This window comes from Physeter macrocephalus, chromosome 1 (assembly GCF_002837175.3).
Source record: "Physeter macrocephalus isolate SW-GA chromosome 1, ASM283717v5, whole genome shotgun sequence".
Taxonomy (NCBI): Eukaryota; Metazoa; Chordata; class Mammalia; order Artiodactyla; family Physeteridae; genus Physeter; species Physeter macrocephalus.
In genome coordinates, this window is record NC_041214.2 from 72,308,814 (window position 1) to 72,335,055 (window position 26,242).

At 37.9% G+C, this 26,242-nt stretch overlaps 1 protein-coding gene and 1 pseudogene across 1 annotated transcript in view; both read left to right on the forward strand.

Annotated features, from left to right (window-relative positions):
* PIK3CA (phosphatidylinositol-4,5-bisphosphate 3-kinase catalytic subunit alpha) overlaps nt 1-26,242 on the forward strand; it is a 108,337-nt gene that overhangs the window by 38,312 nt on the left and 43,783 nt on the right. The gene's annotated exons all lie outside the window — the stretch shown is intronic.
* Nucleotides 23,082-23,180, forward strand: LOC112065062 (uncharacterized; annotated as a pseudogene).

Consider the following 26,242-nt stretch of genomic DNA (forward strand, 5'->3'; position numbering starts at 1 on the left):
GTCTCTAAAGGTTTTAATTTATCTGTCGAATCTGAATGAGATCTTTGCTGGGTAGAGTAATCTTGGTTGTAGGTTTTTCACTTTCATCACTTTAAATATGTCCTGCCACTCCCTTCTGGCTTTCAGAGTTTCTGCTGAAAGATCAGCTGTTAATCTTATGGGGATTCCCTTGTATGTTATTTGCTGGTTTTCCCTTGCAGTTTTTAGTATTTTTTTCTTTGTATTTAATTTTTGATAGTTTGATTAATATGTGTCTTGGCATGTTTCTCCTTGGATTTATCCTGTATGGGACTCTCTGCGCTTCCTCGACTTGATTTACTATTTCCTTTCCCATTTTAGGAAAGTTTTCAACGATAATCTCTTCAAATATTTTCTCACTCCGTTTCTTTTTCTCTTCTTCTTATGGGACCCCTGTAATTCCAATGTTGGTGCATTTGATGTTGCCCCAGAGGTCTCTGAGACTGTCCTCAATTCTTTTCATTCTTTTTTCTGTATTCTGCTTTGCTGTAGTTATTTTCCACTATTTTATCTTCCTGGTTACTCTTCCGTTCTTCTGCCTCAGGTTTCTGCTATTGATTTCTTCTAGAGAATTTTTAATTTCATTTTTTGTGTTGTTCATCATTGTTTGTTTGCTGTGTAGTTCTTCTAGGTTCTTGTTAAACCTTTCTTCTTTTTTCTTCAGTCTGTTTTCACGATTTTGGATCATCTTTACTATCATTACTCTGAATTCTTTTTCATGTAGACTGTCTATTTCCTCTTCATTTGTTTGTTCTGGTGGGTTTTTACCTTGCTGCTTCATTTGCTCTGTTTCTCTTTCTTCTCATTTTGCTTAACTTCCTGTGTTTGGGGTCTCCTTTTCGCAGCCTGCAGGTTCGTAATTCCCATTGTTTTTTGTGTCTGGCCCCAGTGGCTAAGGCTGTGTGTTTCAGTGGGTTGTGTAGCCTTACTGGTGGAGGAGACTGTTTCCTGTGTTCTGGTGGGTGAACCTGGATCTTGTCTTTCTGGTGGGCAGGACCACGTCCGGTGGTGTGTTTTGGGGTGTCTGTGACCTTATAATGATTTTAGGCAGCCTCTCTGCTAATGGGTGGGGTTGTGTTCCTTTCTTGCTAGTTGCTTGGCATGGGTGTCCAGCACTGTGCTTGCTGGTCATTGAGTGGAGCTGGCTCTTAACATTGAAATGGAGATCTCTGGGAGAGCTTTTGCCATTTGATATTACATGTAGCCGGGAGGTCTCTGGTGGACCAATGTCCTTTACTCGGCTCTCCCACCTCAGAAGCACAGGCCTGACACCCGGCCGGAGCACCAAGACAGTGTCAGCCACACGGCTCAGAAGTAAAGGAAGATAGAAAGAAGGAAAGAAGGAAAAAAATGAAGGAAGCAGGGAGCAAGGAAGGAAGAAAAGAAAGAAAGGAAAGTTATTAAGATAAGAAATTTTAAAATTATTAAAAATAAAAAACATTAGAAAGTTATAAAAAAGAAAGAAGAGAGCAACCAAACCAAAAAACAAATCCACCAATGATAACGAGTGCTAAAAACTACCAAGAAAATGGACAGACAGAAGGACAAATGGTAAAAGCAAAGCTATACAAACAAAGTCACACAATGTTCCCCACCTCAATTTTGGCATGATTCGTTGTCTATTCAGGTATTCCACAGATGCAGGGTACATCAAGTTGATTGTCTAGATTTAATCTGCTGCTCCTGAGGCTGCTGGGAGAGATTTCCCTTTCTCTTCTTTGTTTGCACAGCTCCTGGGGTTCACTTTGGGTTTGGCCCCGCCTCTGCATGTAGGTCGCCTGAGGGTGTCTGTTCCCACTCAGACAGGACGGGGTTAAAGTAGCAGCTGATTAGGGGGCTCTGGCTCACTCAGGCAGGGGGGAGCAAAGGGTACGGAATGCGGGGCGCGCCTGCGGCGACAGAGGCCAGCATGATGTTGCAACAGCCTGAGGCGCGCCACGTGTTCTCCCGGGGAAGTTGTCCCTGGATCATGGGACCCTGGCAGTGGCGGGCCGCACAGGCTCCCGGGAGGGGAGGTGTGGATAGTGACCTGTGCTTGCACACAGGCTTCTTGGTGCCTGCAGCAGCAGCCTTAGCGTTTCATGCCCGTCTCTGGGGTCCACACTGATAGCCATAGCTCGCGCCCATCTCTGGAGCTCGTTTACGCGGTGCTCTGAATCCCCTCTCCTTATGCACCCCTAAACAATGGTCTCTTGCTTCTTAGGTCCAGACTTTTTCCCGGACTCCCTCCCGGCTAGCTGTAGCTCACTAGCCCCCTTCAGGCTGTTTTCATGCAGCCAACCCCTGTCCTCTCCCTGGATCTGACCTCCAAAGCCAGAGCCTCAGCTCCCAGCCCCCACCTGCCCTGGCGGGTGAGCAGACAAGCCTCTCGGGCTGGTGAGTGCTGGTCGGCACTGATCCTCTGTGGGGGAATTTCTCCGCTTTGCCCTCTGCACCCCTGTTGCCGCCCTCTCCTTTGTGACTCCAGAGCTTCCCCCCTGCCACCTGGTGTCTCCGCCAGTGAAGGGGCTTCCTAGTGGGCTTGCTAGTGTGTGGATACTTTTCCTTCTTCACGGCTCCCTCCCAGAAGTGCAGGTCCCATGCATATTCTTTTGTCTCTGTTTTTCCTTTTTTCTTTTGCCCTACCCAGGTACGTGGGGAGTTTCTTGCCTTTTGAGAAGTCTGAGGTCTTCTGCCTGCATTCAGTAGGTGTTCTGTAGGAGTTGTTCCACGTCTAGAAGTATTTCTGGTGTATTCGTGGGGAGGAAGGTGATATCCAGGTCTTACTCCTCCGCCATCTTGAAGGTCTCTTAGTAATGTAAATTTAAAAACAGCTGAAGTATACAAGTAAACTGTGCTATATCTTTCATGGAAATGGGCAGTCAGAAGGCTATTGTTTATGAAGAATTTACAAAAATTTGAGGAAATTTTTTGAAGTGAAAAAAGCAAGATATAAAATCATATGAGCACAACTATATAAACCAATGAAGTAAACTAAAAATATGCATATTAAAAATCTGTAAGAGACTACATCGAAAAATGGTAATAATAGTTCTCTTAGGTACATGTGGGGAGTTTCTTGCCTTTTGAGAAGTCTGAGGTCTTCTGCCTGCATTCAGTAGGTGTTCTGTAGGAGTTGTTCCACGTCTAGAAGTATTTCTGGTGTATTCGTGGGGAGGAAGGTGATATCCAGGTCTTACTCCTCCGCCATCTTGAAGGTCTCTTAGTAATGTAAATTTAAAAACAGCTGAAGTATACAAGTAAACTGTGCTATATCTTTCATGGAAATGGGCAGTCAGAAGGCTATTGTTTATGAAGAATTTACAAAAATTTGAGGAAATTTTTTGAAGTGAAAAAAGCAAGATATAAAATCATATGAGCACAACTATATAAACCAATGAAGTAAACTAAAAATATGCATATTAAAAATCTGTAAGAGACTACATCGAAAAATGGTAATAATAGTTCTCTTAGGTACATTTTTCACTGTTTAGTTTTCCTCATTCGTTCATGTACCACTGTAGTTCGAGTATATATGGAGCACAGTCCCAGGTTCTTAATAGACATTTCAGTCAGCATTTAAGTGAATGAACTTCTATAATAAGCATGAGTTAGTTTTACTTTGAAAGAAATATGAATACAATCCACATCTAAGTTAAGGAGAGTGTGGGAAGTGTTCTAAAAAGGAACCTGGTTCTATTTTATGTGATCCTTTTCTGTTAATAATATCACTACTTGCCTAAGTTAGAAATTTCTGTTAACCTTGGACTCTGACCTATCAAATCCAACTGATCACCAAATCTTGGATATTTTTCTTTGAAATGCCTCTTGATTTAATCTCTATCTGTTCTCATAGTCACTACCTTAGTTTAGTCTTTTCCTGTGTCACTGAAGTATCCCAACAAGTCTCTTCACTTTTCTACTCCTCTCTGTTTTACTTTCCACACTGCTGCCAGAATTATCAGACATGTAAATAATCAGCAGAATTTCATATATGTGCTATAATAAATAGGTTTTATGGAAGAAAGCAGGGGAGAAATTGACACTGCCAAAATATCACCCTAAAATACAAAATTGATCTGCTTAAAGCTTAGTAATTCCTTGTGACCTACACTGCTGCTTCTCAAGCTTTAGGTGTATTAGAATCACCAGGGGGAACTTGTTAAAATATGAATTACCCAAAGCCTAGAAATTCTGATTGGGTGGACCTGTGGGCCTGGGAACATGCATTTTAACAAGCCTTTCTGCACTTGAGCCTCCTGCATGTGATCCCAAGACAAGATTTTAAGGAACACTGACCTCAAAATAAAGTGCAGTCTCATTCATTTACTGTAATTCTCACAATTTGGCACCATCCCACTTTTCGTACACATTTTCTACACTGTCCCTCATGAACATCTTGCAATCTAGCCATTTGGAACTGCCTCAGAGTCACCTAGGCCTTTCTGGACTCCTGTGCTTGTGCTCATGCTGTTCCTCCTACTCAGAGCTCCTTTTGCTATGGTTGCTTCTACCCAATAACTTGTTGACCTGGCACACTCTCTTCAGCTTCTGTGTAAAGTATTCCTGGGCTCAACACTCCTAGGCAAGAGTAGACCTTTCCCTCCTTTGTACTTCCATAGCCTCTACTCATTGCAACACACACATATTAAGTTATGCTTATTTATTTACATGTCTGTCTTCCTCAGACTATGAGCATCTTGAGGTCAGAGTTGTCATTTTATTTTTATTTTTGGCTGCATTGGGTCTTCATTGCTGCACGTGGGCTTTCTCTAGTTGCGGCGAGTAGGGGCTACTCTTTGTTGCGGTGCATGGGCTTCTCATTGCGGTGGATTTTCTTGCTGCGGAGCACGGGCTCTTGGCACGCAGGCTTCAGTAGTTGTGGTACGTGGGCTCAGTAGTTGTGGCGCACAGGCTCTAGGTCGCATGGGCTTCAGTAGTTGTGCGCAGGCTCAGTAGTTGTGGCTTGTGGGCTCTAGAGCTCAGGCTCGGTAGTTGCAGCACACCAGCTAAGTTGCTCCGCGGCATGTGGGATCTTCCCGGACCAGGGATCGAACCCGTGTTCCGTGCATTGGCAGGCAGATTCTTAACCATTGCACCACCAGGGAAGTCCCAAAGGGATGTCATTTTATTTATCTTGTATCTCTAGCATAAGCCTGGCACATAATTGCTTAATAAATGTTTGTCATATGAATAACAGTCCAGTAAAGAAGGCAGGGGTGGAATGATTAGTCCCACTTTTCAGTGAGAAAAATGAGGTCTTAAAAAGTTAAATATTTGCGTACAGTTACCCAGCTTGTTAGTACAATAGTCTTGAGATTTGCCCCCGAGATATTTGGCTGCTTTTCTGGTTTTAGTCTTTACAAGAAAGTTAGACAGACTGTTACTGTAAAATTATACACACACACACACACACACACACACACACACACACACACACACACACAAAACCTTTTAAGCATTTTTTCCTGCTTATGTATTAGTTGATCTTTTATCATGTTTAGGGGAGAAGGTGTTTTAATAAACTTTTTCATTATATGTCACAATTTATAAATAATATCTATTCCTCTAGGGCAAGAACTGATTACTGGATATTAAGCTATTGTCTCTCAGTGTTACGTCCAATCTCCTATCCTCTGCTTTGTGATGCTTTGTATCCCTTTCAGGAACCATATTATAGTACCTAATGGGGTGTCCACAAATACTTGTTTAATTAAATGCAGCTGACATTTATGTAGTTAGCATTTTATTCTGCAGTAATTAAGATAAAAAACTATATATATAGATAAATACATACACACATATATAGTACATAGATAAGTATTCAAGTGGGTTTGCATTGTATTTTTTAAAGTTCAATTTCCAAAGTTTAGTTGTGTTTGGCCTTGCTATAGATTTCAGTCTTGATGTGTTGATGGAAATCAACGACCAGCTGCAAAGTTCAGATCCAGTATGGCATAGAATACATCTAGCTATGGCTTAAACCAAATGTTAGCAATGAAATATTTAGTAGCAACTGTTCTTTTAAAAGAAACATTTTAGATAATTAGAGTCATCTTGTAATATCCTTACACCCAGCTGTCAGCTTTTTACTTTTTCTGCCAATATTTCTGGAACTGAAATCAAGAAAATGGAAATTAGGGTACCGCACTTTGACATACACTAAACACTTGAAAAATGGTTATATCTTATAAAGATTTCCGAGTTCCTCAGTCAGTGTCTCAAAACATTTTATAGAAAGGAAGAATGTATAATAACCTCCAAAATTAAGCTGAAATACAATACATTAGTAAATAATAGCATTTGAGAAATTGAAGAATTGCCTTTCTTAATAGTCACTGGACATGAAGATTATTAAATTTGAGCATTTTAATTTCATTTAAAAAATTTCCTGGGCTTCCCTGGTGGCACAGTGGTTGAGAGTCCGCCTGCCAATGCAGGGGACACGGGTTCGTGCCCCGGTCCGGGAAGATCCCACATGCCGCGGAGAGGCTGGGCCCGTGAGCCATGGCCGCTGAGCCTGCGCGTCCGGAGCCTGTGCTCCGCAACGGGAGAGGCCACAACAGTGAGAGGCCCGCGTACCGCAAAAAAAAATAAAAAATAAAAAATAAAAGAAAAAAAGAAGAAATAGAAAATCTAAATAGACCTATATAGAATAAGGAAATTCAGTTAGTAATTAAAAACCTTCCAACAACAAAAAAAATTCAGACCAGTGGCATAATTTGTAATTCTGTCAAACACTGAAGAAAGAAAAAATAGAATTCCTACCCAAATTTTCAGAAAATACAGGTGTAAGGAGAACATCACAACTCATTTTATGAGGCCAGTATTATCTGGATACCAAAGCCAAAGAAAGACATCACAAGAAAAGAAAACTAGCAGCGAATATTCCTCATGAACATAGACACAGAAATCCTTAACAAAATATTAGCTTATTAAATTTAGCAATATATGGAAAGGATAATACATCATGGCCATGTGGGATTTATCCCAACAATGAAAGACTGGTTTAACTTCCAAAAATCAATTCAGTGTAATACATAATGCTAATAAGATGAAGTTGAAAAATTGTATTATCATCTCAGTGGATGCAGAAAAAGTATTTGATAAAATTCAACATAAACACATAATAAAGTCAGCAAACTGGGATGAAGGCAACTTTTTCAACTTGATAAAGAATATCTATGAAAATACCACTAAAATCATACCTCATGGTGAATGATTTTGTTTTTCCAATTAAGATCAAGAACAAGGCAAGAATGTTGCTCTCACCACTTTTATTCAACATTATACTAGAGGTCCTAGCTGATGCAATAAGAAAAAGAAATGAAAGGACATACAGAATAGAAAGGAAGAAATAAAACTGTTTTATTCACAGCTGGCTCGTGTGTAGAAAGTTCTAAGGGATCTGCATTAAAAAAATTATAGAACTAATGCATCAATTTAGCAAGGCTGTAGGATACAACATAACAAGGATTAATTATATTCCTATATACTAGTAACGAACAATCCAAAATGAAATTAAAAAACAAAACCACATTAGCTTTATGTAATTACTTAGAAATAAATTTAACAAAAGATATGCAAAACCTGTGCACTACAAATTTTTGCTGACAGAAATTAAAGAAGATCTAAATTAATTGAGAGTTAACATCATGTTCTTGAATTGGAAGACTGAATATTGTTAGGATGGCAGTTTTTATGAAATTGATCTATAGAGTCAATGCAGTTTCAATCAAAATCATGTCAGTCTTTCATAGAAATTGAAAACCTGGTTCCAAAATTTATATGGAAGTGCAAGGACATAAAGCAGCCCAAAAAAATTTTTTTTAAGTATGAAATCTGAGAACTTACACTACCTGACTTTTTGGACTCGCTGTAAAGCTACAGTAGTCCATATAGTACAGTATTGGCATAAGGATTGACATATAGATGGATGGAGAGAAAATGAGAGTCTAGAAATAGAACCATGCTTAATGTAATTGATTTCTTACAAAGACACCAAGGTAATTCAAGGAGGAAGGAATAATCTTTTCAGAAAACGGTGCTAGGATGACTAGATATCCATATGGAGGAATTTGTAAAATTCTTAACACTATTTTCACACTAAACCCAAAAAATTATTCGAAATGGATCCTAGACCTAAACATAAATGATAAAAAAAAAATCATACTAAGCGAAAGAAGCTAGACACAAAAGATTCCATACTGTATGATTCCATTTATATAAATCTCTAGAATAAGCAAAGCTATCGTGACGGAAACCAGGTTAGTAGTTACCGAGGACCTGGGGTGGGAGTGGAGATGGACTGTAAAGTAAGAAAACTTTTCGGGATGAGTAATTGAAGTGTTTTTAACTTGATTGTGGTGGTAGTTTTCACAACTTTGTACATTTGCCAAGACTCCTCGAATTGAATTTTAAGTTATACCTCAAATAAAGCTGAAATAAAAATAATACAATCATGTATTTTTAAAATACTATGAAAAGTTAATAAAAACAGCAGTTTACTACCCCTAACCTGTCTTGAAAACAGCAGTTTCTCCTGTCCTGTCCCCCTAACCTGTCTTGTCCCGTGTCATTCTTCAGAAAAACCATTTCAACTATTTTATCTACTTCTTCTATTTACCACCTTATAATAATGGGGTATGTATACTCCTATCTCTTGGTCCACCAATATTTAACATACAGTGATTTCCTCTTATAACATGATTTTAACTCTCAATGCCTTCCTTCACCTTATCTTGTCATCCTGATGTATTTAATTATTACTGGTTAACCATACTTAGTGTTTTCATTATTATGACCATAAAAGTATTGTTCAGCAGTGAAGCAAACAGCGCATATGGTTATGTCTTTTCTGGTACAACTTTTGTTGTTGCTGTTTTAATTAAATAATTACCTCAGTTTAAAATTTTGCTTAGTTAAGGTTGCATCCGAGTCTGTCTTCCCAGAGGCTTCAAACCATCTTTGTAATAATAACTTTCACCTGTATGATAATTAGTTTGGTTATTTTCCTAAGATACCTTCCTAGAGCCTTCAATTTTTCTGATTTAATCTTCACTGCCCTCTAGGTCTGTTTCACAGCTGTTGTCTTATGACTTCTCTTTGCTCTTATCCTGGAAATTCCCTACCCCTGCTTCCTGTGTTGGAGGCTTGATTTCCCATGTCCCATACCTTCATGGTGTACCCTCTCATTTACAGGACCATACCCTCTAGTGGCTTCCTGAAAAGGGATAACTGAGGGGTAAATTGTTTGAGATTTTACATACCTGAATATGTCATAGTCTACTCCTGTAGTTATGTGGATACTTTTGGTGAGTGTAGAATTCTAGATTGAAAATCATTTTTACTCAGAATGTTTAAAGTATTGCTGCTGTAATATATTCTGGCTTCCCGTTTTGCTATTGCATGATCTAGTGCCATTCTGGCTCCTGATCTTTTATTTGGCTTGTGTGGGGGGTTGGGGGGTGGGGGGTGTCCTTAGAAGTTATTATTATCTTCCCTTCAGGCCTGGTGTTCTGAAATTTTATGGCACTGTATCTTGGTGTGGGTCTCTTCCTTTATTGTGCTATGCACTCAGTAGGTCCTTGCTTTCTGCAGACTTACATCCTTCAGTTCTTGGACATTTTCTTGCCTTTCTTTTTTGATATTTTCTCTCTTCTGTTTTCATTGTTGTTTCTGGAATTCCTACAAGTCAGATATTAGACTTCCTGAATTGCTCTTTCTAGTTTTTTACCTTTCCCCCCTATTACTCATCACTTTCTTTTTATTCTGCCTTCTGGAAAATTTCCTTGACTTTAAACTTTTATTGAATTTTTTTTTTCAGCTCTTATTCTCTGATTCTTTTTTTCTTACTGGTTCCTCTTCTGGTTAATGATGCAATATCTTCTCTTATCTGAGAATATTTTAATTAGTTTCTTTGACATTTTCTTCTGTCCCATCATTCTCTTTGTTTCTCAGCACTCCTGTTTTGTTTTGGTCTCTGTCTTTAATATTGGAGGCTTCCTCAAAAGCATAAAGATCCTTGGCTGTCATTCATATTTAAAAAGTATTAAAAGCTGATAAAAAGCTCTGAGTTTGAGGGCAGAGCTCTTGTCTGTTAGTGGACTGTGCTATAGGAAATCCTTAAATGTCATGATCTTTCTCTATGTTAGTCAGTTTTGACTTCTTTTCTGGAGAAAAATCTACCATCTCTTATGTGGGGCTGCTTATATGGTCTAGAGATTTACTGAAGAAAGGGGCTTTGAATCTCATTAGACATTCAAATACTCCTCTGGTTTTAGTCACAACTTTACCCTTAGCTATTTCTGTGTCTATTTAAGTCCAAAGACTTTGGGGTTTAGTTTTTCCAGAAACTATGCCTTCTTATTTCCAGAGGATTGGGAAGTCATTGACTACACTAAGAGGAGTTGGAGACCTGAAGTTCTAATAGTTCCAGGTATTTCCTTGTCCTGAACCTTTCTTTCTTTCTTTTTTTAATAGATCTTTATTGGAGTATAATTGCTTCACAATACTGTGTTAGTTTCTGTTGTACAGCAAAGTGAATCAGCCATATGCATACGTATATGCACATATCCCCTCCCTCTTGAGCCTCCCTCTCAACCTCCTTATCCCATCCTTCTAGGTCATCACAAAGCACCAAGCTGCTCTCTGTGCTATGCTGCTGCTTCTCACTAGCTAACTATTTTACATTCAGTAGTGTATATATGTCAGTGCTACTCTCACTTCACTCCAGCTTCCCCCTCCCACCCTGTGTCCTCAAGTCCATTATCTATGTCTACGTCTTTATTCCTGCCCTGCCACTAGGTTCATCAGTACCTTTTTTTTTTTTAATTCCATATATATGTGTTAGCATACGTTACTTGTTTTCCTCTTTCTGACTTACTTCACTCTGTGTGACAGTCTCTAGGTCCATCCACCTCACTACAAATAACTCAGTTTTGTTTCTTTTTATGGCTGAGTAATATTCCATTGTATATATGTGCCACATCTTCTTTATCCATTCCTCTGTCGATGGACACTTAGGTTGCTTCCATCACCTGGCTATTGTAAATAGAGCTGCAATGAACATTGTGGTACATGACTCCTTTTGAATTATGGTTTTCACAGGGTATATGCCCAAGAGTGGGATTGCTGGGTCGTATGGTAGTTCTATTTTTAGTTTTTTAAGGAACCTCCACACTGTTCTCCTTAGTGGCTGTATCAATTTACATTCCCACCAACAGTGCAGGAGGGTTCCCTTTTCCCCACATGCTTTCCAGCATTTATTGTTTGTAGATATTTTGATAATGGCCATTCTGACCAGTGTGAGGTGATAACCTTATTGTAGTTTTGATTTGCATTTCTCTAATAATTAGTGATGTTGAGCATCTTTTCATGTGCCTCTTGGCCATCTGTATGTTTTCCTCAGTGAAATGTCTATTTAGGTCTTCTGCCCATTTTTTAATTGAATTGTTTGTTTTTTGGATATTGAGCTCCGTGAGCTGTTTGTATATTTTGGAGATTAATCCTTTGTCCATTGTTTCATTTGTAAATATTTTCTCCCATTCTGAGGGTTGTCTTTTCGTCTTGTTTATGGTTTCCTTTGCTGTGCAAAAGCTTTTAAGTTTCATTAGGTCCCATTTGTTTCTTTTTGTTTTTATTTCCAGTACTCTAGGAGGTGGGTCAAAAAAGATCTTGCTGTGGTTTATGTCAAAGAGTGTTTTTCCTCTAAGAGTTTTATAGTGTCTGGTCTGACATTTAGGTCTTTAATCCATTTTTAGTTTATTTTTGTGTATGGTGTTAGAGAGTCTTCTAATTTCATTCTTTTACATGTAGCTGTCCAGTTTTCCCAGCACCACTTATTGAAGAGGCTGTCTTTTCTCCATTGTATGTTCTTGCCTCCTTTGTCATAAATTAGGTCACCATATGTGTGTGGGTTTATCTCTGGGCTTTCTATCCTATACCATTGATCTGTATTTCTGTTTTAGTGCCAGTACCATACTGTCTTGATTACTGTAGCTTTGTGGTATAGTTTGAAGTTGGGGAGCCTGATTCCTCCAGCTCCGTTTTTCTTTCTCAAGATTGCTTTGGCTATTCGGGGTCTTTTGTGTTTCCATATGAACTGTAAAATTTTTTGTTCTAATTCTGTGAAGAATGTCATTGGTAGCTTGATAGGAATTGTATTGAATCTGTAGATTGCTTTGGGTAGTATAGTCGTTTTCACAGTATTGATTCTTCCAATCCAATAACATGGTATATTTCTTCACCTGTTTATATCATCTTTGCTTTCTTTCATTAGTGTTTTATAGTTTTCTGAGTACAAGTCTTTCACCTCCTTAGGTAGGTTTATTCCTAGGTATTTTATTCTTTTTGTTACAATGGTAAATGGGATTGTTTCCTTAATTTCTGTTTCTGATTTTTTGTTGTTAGTATATAGGAATGCCAGAGATTCCTGGCATTAATTTTGAATCTTGCCACCTTACAAAATTCATTGATTAGGTCTAGTAGTTTTCTGGTGGCATCTTTAGGAATTTCTATGTATAGTATCATCTGTAAAATTTTTTGTTCTAATTCTGTGAAGAATGTCATTGGTAGCTTGATAGGAATTGTATTGAATCTGTAGATTGCTTTGGGTAGTATAGTCGTTTTCACAGTATTGATTCTTCCAATCCAATAACATGGTATATTTCTTCACCTGTTTATATCATCTTTGCTTTCTTTCATTAGTGTTTTATAGTTTTCTGAGTACAAGTCTTTCACCTCCTTAGGTAGGTTTATTCCTAGGTATTTTATTCTTTTTGTTACAATGGTAAATGGGATTGTTTCCTTAATTTCTGTTTCTGATTTTTTGTTGTTAGTATATAGGAATGCCAGAGATTCCTGGCATTAATTTTGAATCTTGCCACCTTACAAAATTCATTGATTAGGTCTAGTAGTTTTCTGGTGGCATCTTTAGGAATTTCTATGTATAGTATCATGTCATCTGCAAACAGGATAGTTTTACTTCTTCTCTTCCAATTTGTATTCCTTTTATTTCTTTTTTTTCTCTGATTGCCATGCTAGGACTTCCAGAAATATGTTGAATAAGAGTGGCGAGAGTGGACATCCTTGTCTTGTTCCTGATCTTAGTGGAAATGCTTTCAGTTTTTCACCATTGAGTATGATGTTTGCTGTGGGTTTGTCACATTTGGCCTTTATTATGTTGAGGTAGGTTCCCTCTATGCCCACCTTCTGGAGAGTTTTTATCATAAATGGTGTTGAATTTTGTCAAAAGCTTTTTCTGTGTCTATTGAGATAATCATATATGGTTTCTACTCCTTAATTTGTTAATGTGGTGTATCACATTGATTGATTTGTGTATACTGAAGAATCTTGCACCCCTGGGAGAAATTTCACTTGGTCGTGGTGTATGATCCTTTTAATATGCTGTTGGATTCTGTTTGCTAGTATTTTTTTCAGGAATTTTGCATCTATGTTCATCAGTGATATTGGTCTATAATTTTCTTTTTTTTTGATTTTTTTTCTGGTTTTGGTATCAGGGTGATGGTGGCTTCATAGAATGAATTTGGGAGTGTTCCTTCCTCTGCAATTTTTTGGAAGAGTTTGAGAAGGATAGGTGTTAGCTCTTCTCGAAATGGTTGGTAGAATTCGCCTGTGAAGCCATCTGGTCCTGGACTTCTGTTTGTTGGAAGATTTTAAATTACAGTTTCAATTTCATTACTTGTGATAGATCTGTTTATATTTTCTACTTCTTCCTGGTTCAGTCTTGGAAAATTGTAACTTTCCAAGATTTGTCCTTTTCTTCGTGGTTGTCCATTTTATTGGCATATAGTTGTTTGTGGTAGTTTCTTGTAATCCTTTGTATTTCTGCGGTGTCAGTTGTGATTTCTCCTTTTTCATTTCTAATTTTATTGATTTGCATCCTCTCCCTTTTTTTCTTGATGAGACTGAATAAGGGTTTACCAGTTTTGTTTATCTTCTCAAAAAAACAGCTTTTAGTTTTATTGACCTTTGCTATTGTTTTCTTCATTACTATTGCATTTATTTCTGCTCTGATCTTTATGATATTTTTCTTTCTACTGACTTTGGGTTTTCTTTGTTCTTCTTTCTCTAGTTGTTTTAGGTGTAGGGTTAGATTGTTTATTTGAGGTTTTTCTTGTTTCTTGAGGTGAGATTGATTGCTGTAAACTTCCCTCTTAGAACTGCTTTTGCTGCATCCAATAGGTTTTGGGCCGTTGTGTTTTCCTTGTCATTTGTTTCTATGTATTTTTTAATTTCTTCTTTGATTTCTTCAGTGATCTCTTGGTTATTTAGGAGCACACTGTTTAGCCTCCATGTATTTGTGTTTTTTACAGTTTTTTTTCCTGTAATTGATTTCCAATCTCATAACATTGTGGTCAGAAAAGATGCTTGATCCAATTCCAATTTTCTTAAATTTTTGGAGGCTTGATTTGTGGCCCAAGATGTCATCTGTCCTGGAGAATGTTCCATGTGCACTTGAGAAGAAAGTGTATTCTGCCACTTTCAGGTGGAATGTTCTATAAATATCAATTAAATCTATCTGGTCTATTGTGTCATTTAAAGCTTGTGTTTCCTTATTTATTTTCTGTTTGATCTGTCCATTGGTGTAAGTGGGGTGTTAAAGTCTCCTACTATGATGGTGTTACTGTCGATTTCCCCTTTCATGGTTGTTAGCATTTGCCTTATGTATTGACGTGCTCCTATGTTGGGTGCATAAGCCTTTGTAATTGTTATATCTTCTTCTTGGATTGATCCCTTGATCATTATATAGTGTTCTTCCTTATCTTTTGTAACAGTCTATTTGAAAGTCTATTTTATCTGATATGACTATTGCTACTCTAGCTCTCTTTTGATTTCCATTTGCATGGAATATCTTTTTCCATCCCTTCATTTCAGTCTGTATGTGTCCCTAGGTCTGAAGTGGGTCTCTTGTAGACAGCATATGTATGGGTCTTGTTTTTGTATCCATTCCCCCAGCCTGTGTCTTTTGGTTGTGGCATTTAATCCATTTACATTCAAGGTTATTATCGACATATATGTTCCTATTACCATTTTCTTAATTGATTTGGTTTTGTTTTTGTGGGTCTTTTTCTTCTCTTGTGTTTCTTACCTAGAGAAGTTTCTTTAGCATTTGTTGTAAAGCTGATTTGGTGGTGCTGAATTCTCTTCACTTTTGTTTGTCTGAAAAACTTTTGATTTCTCCTTCGAATCTGAATGAGCTCCTTGCTAGGTAGAGTAATCTCGGTTGTAGGTTTTTCTGTTTCATCACTTTAAGTATATCCTGCCACTCCCTTCTGGGCTGCAGAGTTTCTGCTGAAAAATCAGCTGATAACCTTATGGGGATTCCTTTGTATGTTATTGTTTGCTTTTCCCTTGCTGCTTTTAATATTTTTTCTTGGAATTTAATTTTTGTTAGTTTGATTAATATGTGTCTTGGTGTGTTTCTCCTAGGGTTAATCCTGTATGGGACTCTGTGCTTCCTGGACTTGGGTGACTCTTTCCTTTCCTGTGTTAGAGAAGTTTTCCACTATAATCTCTTCAAATATTTTCTCAGACCCCTTCTTTTTCTCTTCTGCTTCCAGGACCCCTATAATTCGAATGTTGGTGCGTTTAGTGTTGTCCCATAGGTCTCTGAGATTGTCTTCAATTTTTTTCATTCTTTTTTCTGTATTCTGCTCTTCTACAGTTATTTCCACCATTTTGTCTTCCAGCTCACTTATTCGTTCTTCTGCCTCATTAATTATGTTATTGATTCCTTCTAGTATATTTTTCATTTCAGTTATTGTATGGTTCATCTCTGTCTCTTTGTTCTTTAGTTCTTCTAGATCTTTGTTAAACATTTTTTTTATTTTCTCAATCCGTGCCCCCATTCTATTTCTGAGATTCTGGATCATCTTTACTCTCTTTACTCTGAATTCTTTTTTCAGGTAGATTGCTTATTTCCTCTTCATTTATTTGGTCTTGTATGTTTTTACCTTGCTCCTTCATCTGTGACATATTTTTTTGCCATCTCATTTTTTTTTCCTTTTTTTTATGAGTGGGATTGTGTTCCTGTCTTACTGGTTGTTTGGCCTGAGACTTCCAACACTGCAGTTCGTAGGCTGTTGGGTAGAGCTGGGTCTTGGTGCTGAGATGAGGACTTACGGGAAACCTCACTCCGAGGACTATTCCCTGGGGTCTGAGGTTCTCTGTTAGTCCAGTGGTTCAGACTCGGAGCTCTCACTGCAGGAGCTTCGGCCTGACCACTGGCTTGTGAACCAAGATCCCGCAAACCACGTGGGGTGGTTTGCTTGGGGGTTCTTCCTATCTCCTCAGGCATCGGGGTCCCCCACCAGCATCCAGCAGGCACCCTAGTTGGGAGATGTGAACTCTGCATCTTTCCACACTGCCATCTTGACTCCGCCTCTCCCTGGTCCCGAACCTTTCTGAGGTTCTGTGAGAATTGGCTTGCTTATTTATAGACAGTTAAATTTAATATTCCTTACTTGACTTACCATTCTTTTTTCCCCTGTCTGAGCTATTTGTAAATTACAAAAAAAAAAAAAAAAAATATATATATATATATATATATATATATATATATATATATTAGCCCTTTGTCATATATGTTGCAAATATATCTTCCCAGTTTGCCAATGGTCTTACAATTTGGTTTATGGTACTTTTGCCAAAAAATCTTTGACTTTTTAGTCATATTTCTCTCTTTTTCTGTGTGACTTCTCGGTATTGTAGCATTAATATATAAATAAACCATAGATTTCCTTTATATGAACAATAACCAATTATATAATGGAAAAGAAGAACCCATTCACAAAATTAACAAAAAGATCACTTATCTGCAAACAGTTATCTGTTATCTGTAACACTTACCTGTTAATAAGCCATAACAGAACTTACATAAAGAAATCTTTTAAAATTCTACTGAGAAGGCAAAAATTTCTTAGACAGGATACAAAAAGCACTAATCATAAAAGAAAACTAGATAAATAGGACTATCAAAGTTAACATTTTTTGCTCATCAGAAGACAACAGGAAGATGAGTAGACATGCCACAGAATCGAAAAAAAATATTCTTAGTACTTATAAGTGACAAAAAAACTTATTTCCAGAATATATAAAGAACCTGAAATCAACATTTTAAAAAATCAACTACTAAATAAAAATGGGTAAAAGACACAAATAGACATTTCACAGAAGATATACAAATGGTCAATAACACATGAAAAGATTTTCAACATCATTAGTCATTAGTAAATGCAAATTAAAACAATAGTGTTTTACTTTATAGAGATATCACTACCTACCCAGTAGAATAGCTAAAATTAAAAACTGATGCCACTAAATAGTTATGAGGATGTAGGGCAGCTGGAACTCTCTTTTATTGCTGGTGGGACTACAAAATGATCAACCACTTTGGAGAACTGGTAGACAGTTTCTTATAAAGTTAAACATAACATTTACCTTATGTGTCAGGAGTTTACTAAGACCAGGCTCGATGGTTTGCTAGGAGGACTCACAGGACTCAGCATGTAGTCACACTCATTGCTGTGATTTATTACAGCAAAGGATACAAAGCTCAATCAGCAAACGGAAAAGGTTCATTGGGAGAAATCCAGGGGAGACCAGGTGCAAGCTTCCAAGCGTCCTCTCCCAGTATAGTCGTGCAAGGTACATTTAATTTCCCCAGCAAGGAGTTGTGACAACATGTGAAATGTAGCCAATCAGGAAAGCTTGTTAGAGATTCAGTGCTGCACAAGTATAGCTTTAGAGGCTGATACCTCTACCCGGCACATACCCAAATTTCAGAAGGAAGGCAGGCATTAGACGTAAACCATATTGTTTCCAGTGAATAGTTCAGGTACAGTGAGCCACTCTTATCAGTTAGGGGGTGGGAATCCTCCAAGTATCCAACATCCAAATTCCCAGACACTAACCAAGGACTAGCTTTGCAAGCAGAACATTTTAAGGATAAGCAGTCAGTCTATACTCTGTAGAACCCAGCATTTCACTCCTAAGTATTCACCAAGAGAAATAGGGGGCTTCCCTGGTGGCGCAGTGGTTGGGAGTCCGCCTGCCGGTGCAGGGGATACGGGTTCGTGCCCCGGTCCGGGAGGATCCCACGTGTCGCGGAGCGGCTGGGCTCGTGAGCCCTGGCCGCTGGGCCTGCGCGTCCGGAGCCTGTGCTCCGCAATGGGAGAGGCCACAGCAGTGAGAGGCCCGCCCACTGCAAAAAAAAAAAAGAGAAATAAAAGTATATGTCCACTAAAACAAAAACAAAAAAAACTGATATAAGAATGTCCATAGCTAAAACTGGGAATAGCTCCAACAACTGGAGAATGGATAAACAAGTTGTAGTATATTTTGGAATGCTACTTGGTGATTTAAAGGAACCTGATTAGTGATACATTAACAACATGGATAAATCTCAAAAATAATGAAGGAAAAGAAGCCAAATACAAAAGAGTATATACTGTGTGATTTGATTTACATGAAATCAAGAACCAGAAATACTAACCTGTAATTACAGAAATCAAAATGTGATTGGGGCACAGAGAGAAGTTAATTGGAAAAGAGCATGAGGGGACATTTTGGGGTAATAGAAATGTTCTGTATCTTTGTGTGGTGGTTACACAGGTGTAAAAAGCTATTAAAAACCATCAAACTTAACATTTACAATATAAGCAGTTCATCATATGTTAATTATAATTCAATTTAAAAATAACTACTGAGGAGCATTGAAAAATAGATGTGGAAATACATACTTGAATAGGAAGATTATTTTGTAAAAATATCAGTTCTATCTCAGCATAAATCAGGTGTTCTTAATCAAAATATGACCAAGTTTTGCTTTGATCTGTTTTTGAACTTAACAAAATGATTCTAAAGTTCATCTGGAATTGAAAGTCAAGTTTTTTGTTTGTTTGTTTTGCGGTATGCGGGCCTCTCACTGTTGTGGCTGGCCTCTCCCGCTGCAGAGCACAGGCTCCGGACGCGCAGGCTCAGCGGCCATGGCTCACGGGCCCAGCCGCTCCGCGACATGTGGGATCCTCCCGGACCGGGGCACAAACCCATGTTCCCTGCATGGGCAGGCGGACTCTCAACCTCTGCGCCACCAGGGAAGCCCGAAAGTCAAGTTTAATGAGACTGTGAGGGACTAGAGGGAAGGCATTTGGGTTGAACTTAAAGAATGATTGAAATGGCAATGAATAGGAATGGAGATTGAAGAAAGATCATGGACCCTATTTACAAATGCAAAGAAGACTGAAGAGAAAAGATTGATCCAATAGGATTAGAGTTTGGAGTGTGGGTGGGGAGGGGGAGAGTAAAGGCAGCCCACTGTTGTAATGGTTCATGAGGCTTTGAGTTTGAGCTATATTTTGTAGATACTAGAGATTCATCATATTATTTTAATTGAGTAACAGTATAATTAGATGTGTGTTTTAGGTAGCCACTCCTAGGGACACTGTGGATAATGAATTGGGAAGGGGAAAAATTAAATAGTGTATGCTTTCAGGGCTTTTTGCCTTAGTTTATACTGCCCACTTAACCTGCTGTGCCCTCTGTACCTGTCAGAAATCCTTTTCATTTCATCTTATAGAAAGCAATTGCTTAATGAATGCTCGTTGAATTATAAACAAGTCATCGTTCCATGTGAGAACTCTTTAAGGCCTAATAGTGATAGAGAAGATGTCCAAAAAAAAAAAAAGATGAATTTGAGGGCAGTTTAGTGGGTGGAAGTGGCGTCATGCAAGAGTTGAGAATTCCAAAGGTTCTAACCTTGGAGATTGAGAGAGTGGTGATGTCATGAAAAATCCCCACATTTGAGTAATAAGCAGAGTAAGAGATACCAACAAAAGAAGCAATTAAAGGAGGCCAGAAAAATATCACAGATTATTTTGACTTTTTATTGAGGAAACTTTGGGGAAAAACTTTAAATCATTTATAATATTAATAGTTCCTTACCTTTGTAATTTTAATTTTTTAATTTTGAAGGTATTTTAACATGAGATATAACATATGAACCTGAAAACTTTTTGACATTTACCATTGTAGAAATATCCACTTTTAGAATGTTCTCTATGTATACTGTATTGTAGTGACTTTGTAATAGATGTAATAGTGTGAGTGAACACATGTGTGTATGTGTCTGTATTTTGTCCTGGGAAAATGACATCCTGACAGGACAGAAGAACAAAAGAACAGTATTGAAAATAGCTAGAGTAAAGGTTGTTTTTCTGTCACCACACAGCAGATATGGAGAGTAGTAAAAGCAGACAGATGGACAGCTGTGCTAGTTTTGGAGTGTTCTAAAGAAACATTCTGTTCCTTTTATTCAGAAAATGAATTTCTAGGCTAAATTACTAGTTTCAGTAATAAGTTTCATATTCTGACCAAAGAAACATTTTTTTTTACCCTGGGGATAATGACTCATGCTCTTCTCAGAGTTTTGCTTTTGTGGAAACTAAAGTGCAGTCATAAATACAGCACTGTTATTTGGATCTTAGTGTTAATGTTACTATTGTGAGTAGACTAATGATGGGTAAGAACCACTAGTATTGTAAGGCCAATTGTAACAAAGGAACCAAGCACAGGCTTTAATTAGCTGATTCCTAGAGATGTAAAAGTCGATTAAAAATAAAAACTAATAAGCTAGTTATCATGATTTTGTTGATTATGCTATAAAAATAGAACATACTTTTATCTTTTAAAAAAAAAATACTTCATTGTTTTAAAGACTTTGTGACAGAAGGTAAATTTCTGACTTCCAGTAGTGACAGTGGAGTTTATTTTCTTCTGTGCATTCTTTTCTTATATCACTCAAAATTGGTATGAGAGTATCAAATTATAATCACATAGACCATAAAGCAACTATCAAATAATAGAGATTATTAGTATTGACTAGATAAGTTAAAAGTTTATGTTCCAGTTTTAGTTTAACCTTAATCTTGCAATTTAAGAAATAGAGGTTTAAACGTGCTCTTTATGTGCCGTAATAGAAGCTCTCATGCTGAATTTTCACATCAGGATTCTCCAATGTGTCCATTCCTGTAATAACCATTATTGAGCACATTCACAAAAATCTCTGTTAATATCCCCCACAGTGTCTCTCTTCAACCTAGGAACTTTCCCATATCTCTTCACTTTAATCTTTGCAATCATTCTCTTTCTTGAGATACTACTCCCTAGTGAAGGTTTAGAATTTTAGCTCTTTAAGTTCCCTTTTTCAAACTTTCTTATGGCTCCCTCTGTGCATTTATTTTTATTTCAGCAAAATTAACTAATGAATCATAATGTGTGAAGCAGTTGTTGGGATAATAATTTAATGACTTACATTCAGTAACCAGTTTTAAAGTTTTTGTCAGTTGATACATATTAAAGAAGCACTTTAACTTATTGAATTATAAGGTAATTTATTATTTAACTTTATGCCTTAGGTGGTCAACTGATGCTATATTAAGCAGCAATGGATAAAATGGAAATATTCTACTTACTGATCACTTATTTTGCTGTTTATACACAGTTACACCCATTTCAGTTTGTCATTCTCATTGCTCTCATGTTAAGGTATAGTAACCATGATTTCCCAGATACTTGGTACATTGTACTATATCAAGTATACATGAATAGTAAGTGTTTGAAAAGGCAAAGTGAAACCCATCTACTAATATTTCTCTTCCATCATTAAATGGATTCTAAAGTATCTTACCCATATTGTGTTGGCTAAAAAATTGAGTTCTTTAAAAAATATCTATGCTTACATGACTCCACATTGTTGTTGTTATCATTCGTAGGACTGCTTCTCTTCACATCTTGACTAGGTGATGCTTGTGCTGCAGTTAAGCTACCCTCTCTCTGATTGAGCTTCTGGGAGATCTGCATTCCTTTACTTGCCAGACAGCTATCCTGTATTACTCCAAATTTTGCTTTAGTGAAGTAGCCCTTTTTACCAGATATCAAATACTGAAGTATGATAAATCACTATTAAATTTGGTCAATAATTGCTTGCAGGGGAGTTTTTCACCATTACTAGTATAATACTAAAGTATTCTGTTATTGCCAGAAAATGGAGCAGATGGCAAGGAGTTACATCAGAATATAATATTACTCTTTGGTCTTTATCATTGAAAAAGCAAAATTTTTAAATCAAGTTTCTACTCTATTTCACGTCTTTCATCCAGTGTTGTAGCATCCCTCTTGAACTGTATTGTTACCTGTAGATAGACTTGGGTGGCACTCATTGAACAAATAATACGATATCTTACATTTATTAGAGTATAGTTTGAAGAAAATGGAACATATTTTCAAGTAGCTCTCTATAGGTTTATTTGATTAAGTTCAGTAAAACTAGGGACTGCTTGTTTTGGCCAATAAATTTGGCATGTGAAATAAGCAGATTAAAAATAGACATTAGGGCTTCCCTGGTGGCGCAGTGGTTGAGAGTCCGCCTGCCGATGCAGGGGATACGGGTTCGTGCCCCGGTCTGGGAGGATCCCACATACCGCGGAGCGGCTGAGCCTGCGCGTCCGGAGCCTGTGCTCCGCAACGGGAGAGGCCACAGCAGTGAGAAGCCCGCGTACCGGGAAAAAAAAAAAAAAAAAAAAAATAGACATTATATGATCATCTTAAGTGAAATTTAATGAAGTAAAATGTGAGTGTCCTATACATTCTATGCTTTGTATCTATTCCTAGAATGCCGGTAATATATCAATAGATATGACATAAAAGAAAGAATACTTGAAGAGATTACTATAATGACCTCTAAGAAAGGTAACCAGTTCAAGGAAAAGGGTGAGATTGTGATATTGGGACAAAAGGTTAATAGCAAGTGTAGATAAATAACTAGACAAAAATGTCAGGGACCTATGTATGTATTGATATGATAACCAAGGTTGTGCAGTACATCTTCGGCCAGATTTCCCCAGTCTAATCTAAATTAAAAACTAAAATATATTTTCATGACACTGTATTATACTGATGCTTAATTTTGTAATACAGCCATTGGGGACTATGCCTTAGGATGAATGAAACTAAAGGTAAGGCACTTCTAGTATTTTTAGTAAAAGTTCATTGGATTGTACCTGTTTCCACAGAAAATATACTAAAATTAGAATGACAGCAGAAGACTAGCATGGTCCCTGTGTAAGGCTGATACACACATTCAAGAAGTATTCCATATTTTAAAGTTAATGTTTTTATTTGACTCACCAGCAGGCTGTTTTCCTGCCATAAAGGAAATTGGTGGAGTCCAGTTGTACTTTCTCCTTAGCCTGTGAGTATTCCCAGAATCACCACCATGATCATTGCAGCACATTCCAGACCTTGTCATTCAATTTTGAAAATATTGTCCTTGCAGCAGCCAGTTACAGCAATGATATATAAATATATGCTTTGTTCATTATTTGTGTGTGGTAGTATATAATAATAGTTACAGACACCATAGCTTAAGTTTAATGACACTGCATAAAACTCAGGAAGTAGAGAAATCCATTGGAAACTGTGGACCGTAATGAAGCTTTATGATTGGCCCCTCATTCTCTCTCCTAGATAAGTTTGGCCTTGTGGCAGATAGTACAATCTATAAAATTTGGAATGTTAAGTTGGTCAAAAATGAAAATAATACTACCAAAGTAAAGAGACTTTCTATGAAATGTATCTGGATGTAATTCGATGAATATATTATGTCTGCTAGTACCCCTAGTCAAAGTTGATAGCTCCAACTTTATTGGATCAAACTAGAGTGAAAATTTACTATTTTGGTATTTAGGGTGTTTTTTTCCTTTCTCTATGGATACTACTTGTTCTGTACAAGGAGGATAGAGCAACTCATTCTACTGAGAAATCTGTAGCTGACACAAGTTTCACTTTGTTTATAATGATAGCGTAAGACTTGTTATGCAGGACTCATCTTTTCATCATTGTCAGGAAAGACCATAAGGTTTATCAGTGGGGTGCAGACAAGTTTCAATACATCTAGACACTAGAGAGGTGCCACCAGAAGGAATAGTAATTGACTAGAAGTCCCAATAGTGACCAAATTATGTCTTCATCCTATGACATAAGGAAATAAGGTAGCTGTTCATTCTTTTTTTTTTTTTTTTTTTTGAGGTACGCGGGCCTCTCACCGTTGTGGCCTCTCCCGTTGCGGAGCACAGGCTCCGGACGCGCAGGCTCAGCGGCCATGGCTCACGGGCCTAGCCACTCCGCGGCACGTGGGATCTTCCCGGACCGGTGCACGAACCCGTGTCCCCTGCATCGGCAGGCGGACTCTCAACCACTGCGCCACCAGGGAAGCCCTGTTCATTCTTGATGAAGAGAAGAAAAGACGAAGTACAGTGTGAAGCAAATGTTTTCCAAAAGTTCATCTGCCCTCACCCATAGTAGCAGGAGAACTTGAAAGATGACTGTTGAGATATTCAAAGCCATGGAAAGGCTTATGAGGGCATTATGCTAAACCAGAAAGAAACAAAAATAAAAGAGGAAAAGCCATTTGTAAACTTCAGGAAGAGAAGTTCTCATTCCTGATGACTTACGGAAACATCTTGCCTTCAGCTTATTACAGGTCTTTAAAAGAATCAAGTCAAGTGAGCTAGAAGACACATTGCTAGTGTTATCTTTTTCTAGATGTTTTAATTTAATTAAGATGCTTACTCAAGATATTCTTAAACTCTTTAATGAATTTATCTAGATGGGCCTTGTCTCTTCAAAAGAGTACATCCAAGTCCCAGATAGGTGTTAGCTTCATTAGCATAGGAAAGAGTGAAGTTATGTTTTGTGAAGCCTCCAGACTTTTGAAAGAAAAAGAGGGGAGAATTAATTTTAATACTGACTTTAAGTTGGAAAGTAGATCCCTTTTATACTTTTTTTTTTTAACATCTTTATTGGAGTATAACTGTTTTACAATAGTGTGTTAGTTTCTCCTTTACAACAAAGTGAATCAGTTATACATATACATATGTTCCCATATCTCTTCCCTCTTGCGTCTCCCACCCTCCCTATCCCACCCCTCTCATGGTCACAAAGCACAGAGGTGATCTCCCTGTGCTATGCGGCAGCTTCCCACTAGCTATCTAATTTACATTTGGTAGTGCATATATGTCCCTGCCACTCTCTCACTTCATCACAGCTTACCCTTCCCCCTCCCGAGTCCTGTCAATTTTGAGCTACATGAGATAGTTTGGATAGGCTAGTTGTTGGGGACCCTCTCCTAGGTTCATACATTTATGTGCTTCTGGAATTGTTTTACTTTCTCTAGAGAGGAGCCTTCCAATCTGGCTGAAGGATGTTTCTGGCTGCCTTTGTTGTGGGAGCTGAGTTGGGGGGACTGGGGGGTCTCTGCTTCCAGTATTCTGTAAATATAGACTCGATTTCCCTCAGCTGGGCCTGGCACCCCCTGTCAAAGCCCTTGGCTTAACCTTTCCAGAGAATAAACCTCCAGACTTCTGCAGTTTAGTAGATTCTGCATGTGCCTGGTAGCATGAGTGACTTCTCAGAGTTCCCACCTTGGTCTTCCTTGTTTCAACCCACCAACTCTCACTCCCATGTCCAGACACCTGGTACTGCCCATACTGAGACCTTTGAGAATTGTGTGGGGTCAATCAGGTTGGTTCTTGCTTTCCCCCTGCAGACTTGAGATTCCGTTTTCTCAGGTCTGATCCTAGTTCCACTGCACCATCTACTTTTTAGCTTCCAAAACTTTGTTGCTGTTTTCTCTATTGTTATGGACTTACATCCTTTAAAAAAAAAAAAAAAACAACCTTTCCTGTCTGTAAGTGGGATTTGGGGAGAGAACAAAATTAGGTACATGTATTCAGTCTGCCATCCTACCCCAGAGGTCTGGTGCTAATATTTTTAAATGACAAATTGACTATATTTAAAAATTTTTTTAATTAGAGAATTTTATTTACTTTTATCCCCCCTCTAAAAATTAGTATTTTTTTCAGGTATAAAAGAATATTAGTATATCTTTTTGAGAAAGATCATTGTCTCTCTTGCTCTGGCAAACTTTAAAGTCCTGTACTCAGGACTGTAATCACTGTGTGGATTATATCTATGGTTTGGGGGACCACTTGTGAAAACCTGAAAGATGCTTTCTTTTTTGTTTTTTCTGTAATTCAGTTTATTTTCCTGGGTAGGGATGGGAAAGGTGGTGAGGACTCTTAGGGGAAGGGTGGGTCCTCCTTCTCATCATGGGTGAAGAGGGTCGTTTGTAGCTTCTCAAGTCCACAGGCATAAAAGTCCCACA